Raw genomic sequence first — 2,999 nt, 5'->3', positions numbered from 1 at the left:
TACTACTACTATTATTATTATTTATGAGTACATAAGCGTTAGCTTCGAGTACAAACAAGAACATAGAGAAGGGGAAAGTTCCTTATGTGTTAAAAAATACCGATGAAACCTCACACAAGCTTCAACATAAGTTAAGGACCACCTTGACAGACAGCCCTAGTTTGTTTTTTTAATCCGAAAAAAAAAGACAGCAAGGAATGTTTCAAATTTTTTTGCTCTGAAACTGAAAGTGTTAATGGGTTAAACAATGCGTACTGCAACGCTTCCTAAAGGGGCAAAACGATCACGTGCAGTACAGAAATCGTCAAGGAATTTTATTCAAATTTGCTGTTTTTTATCGACTTGTATACGGCATCATGGACATTCCTCAGTTCAAATCTCTGGCGCACGTGATAAACGGACGTGTGGTCTCGAGCTGTGCTCACTTTGGTGGCAATGATAAGCCGCCGTTCGCGCAAAATCCAGTATCGTATAACATGCCACCAAGACGAAAGCCGGGAGACTTTGATCGTGCCAGAGCTCATGGTGGAGTTGGAGCCCGAGAAGTTGCCTAAAGGCTTGCAGTGTCCCACTCTGTCATTATCCGCCTGAGGCAGTACCATCAAGTCACAAGAACGCCGACATGCAGGTCGACCCAAGAAGACCACTCAGAGAGAGAGGACCGATTTGTCCACATGGATGCCCTGCGACAGAGGACAACGACAGCTAGATTTATAAAATTCCGTTAGGCAGGAAATGGGATTGTTCACATCACTTCCCGCTTCTCATACACATTTCGTATACCAATGTCCTACGTCACAGCCCACTAATAATACTTTTTAGTTGCAAAACTTGTTGCTAGAAATATATTCTACAGTGAACACATCTTTAGTACTAAAGGTTCTCAAAACGAGCGTTCAGTAAGTATTATGTCGCGATTAGAAAAAGAAAAATGACAGACTTGCTTGTAAAAACGATATTGCCTCAGCTGTAAACCTTTTAAAATCTGTAGAAACCACCTACTTTTATTTTTAATCAGTTAAATTTATATAGGAATTTTTTAGAATACAGCTAGCGGGTGTTTACAAAAATGTTGATCTGTTAGGACAAATTGCTGCAAGTTTTTGTGCACAAGTGTGAGATCCTATGTCCCAGAGTTTAGGAAATATTTGGCAATAAGTTGGGCCACGAAGTTTTGACCACACTACAGGTGAACTGGTCGGGGTATGGCTGAATGTACAACGGCAGCTCGCAACCGTGAAGGATGGAGGGTCACTACACGTCAACCTCTGGGTCAGAGATGACGCCTCCAGGTATCCGGGTATTGGTGCTGTACGGTTGTGCGTGTAGCCTACTAGCCCTCCAAGTATCAATAACATTGGATATATTATTAATAGCTTGTGGCGTCAAGAGAAATGTGAGATGCGCTGACCAAACGAGTTACTTCTCACGATCCAAGAATGGAGATATCGGTTGAAAATTGACACTCGGGTCGGATTTATAGATTTTCAATTTATGTCAATTTGTTAAAGTTTACTGTGTCTTTTACTATTCCATGCTCACAAATTGTACAAACTTCACCTATCAAGTTGATGTATCAATTTCCATAAGGCTGAAATCCGAGAAGTCACTCATTTTGTCATCACACCTCACAAATTATTATGATGTCACCATATTTATTGTCAGGATGGGAAATAAATGCTTGAGAACAGGCAAATCAAGTAAATGAAGCCCATAAACCTACACATTTGATTTTAAAAAGTAGAATATAGTTTTAAAAATAGGAAGTAGAGCTAACTTGTGAAGGGGTTGAAAATAAAATGTTTGGCGACACTGAAAACCGGATGCACGAGCTGAGATAATGACTCATTAATTTATGGCCAGTTTATTCGGCTACCACTTCACAAAGTGAATCACACTGTCGTTTTAATCCGCTTTCGACTCTAAGATCGGAAGGAACGAAAGAAAAATACCCAGATATTTGCTTTAGACAGCTTGGTCGCAATATCAGTCCCTCGCACATTTTAGTTATATGACACTGCAAGACTAGTATTGGGGAGGAAAAAAACAACGATCCTGCATAAAAACTGTTGACAGCAGCTGCTCTGCCCTGGTTTCCAGTTTAAAAAAAAAAGATTCCAATATAAGGATTCGATACTTAGTTTACATGGAAAGAATTTGTTAGTTTCTGCTCCTTTATCGCAGTTCATGTTCACTTACTGAATGTGATTTTTCTATAACTCGATTCGCGGACTTTGTATGAACCATTTAGGGTCACAGAACAGGAGTAGTAGCCAGAGTTGAAGCGGGTGGCCTTGATCTGAGGAATAAGATCAGGTATTCACTTAAGGGGGGGGGGGCTGGTTTATAAACCTATCTCGGTAACTATGGCCCATTTGAATAAAGCCTTAAATAACAAGGAGGTATAACAGGAAAACATGTGTAAAATGTAACTTAAATTTTTTTTTCAAGTCTACGGTTGCCATGGAAATGGCCACCATATTGAGAATTAACTGCTTTCATAAAAGTAAAAAAGGTATTCTATTTACCAACTTCAAATTTGGTACATGGATAGATATATTCAATACATAATTTCATACGGTTGAGATCTTGGATATCTTGAATAGGAAAAAAGTTAGAGATGGATAACTGACCTACCCCTTCATGCCTCTGAAGTCCATTACATATTCATCCATGTAACTCACTCATGAAAGCATTGATTTTATTTTCTATCTGTATACAGTTAGGTTATGTTATGAATAACAAGCCTTGATCAAAAAGGAAATTTAAAAAGTCGATGAGAAAAAACATTAAAAAATGGACGTTTTGCGAAAAAAAGACATTCTATTACATAATAGGCAAAATGAAAGTTCTAGGACAGAAAATCTGAAAGATGATGATTGTAACACAAAGAGTAAGCATTTTTTAGATTTACAAGTGATTGGAGTATTATAATACGTACAAAGTCCGGACACCATAAACTGGCCAAAAATCGTCAATTTAAAACTAGCCCCCCCCCC

The 2,999-nt window shown here is 38.6% G+C and overlaps 1 protein-coding gene across 1 annotated transcript in view; it reads right to left on the bottom strand.

Moving 5' to 3' along the window:
* LOC101855448 overlaps positions 1–2,299 on the bottom strand; it is a gene marked incomplete at its 5' end in the record, with an annotated part of 16,770 nt that extends 14,471 nt beyond the window's left edge. The window contains 1 exon segment of the mRNA XM_005110302.3: positions 2,200–2,299.
* Between the last annotated feature and the right edge of the window lie 700 nt (positions 2,300–2,999).

This window comes from Aplysia californica, unplaced genomic scaffold (assembly GCF_000002075.1).
Source record: "Aplysia californica isolate F4 #8 unplaced genomic scaffold, AplCal3.0 scaffold00872, whole genome shotgun sequence".
Lineage (NCBI taxonomy): Eukaryota > Metazoa > Mollusca > Gastropoda > Aplysiida > Aplysiidae > Aplysia > Aplysia californica.
This window is presented reverse-complemented; position numbering and strand designations above follow the sequence as displayed.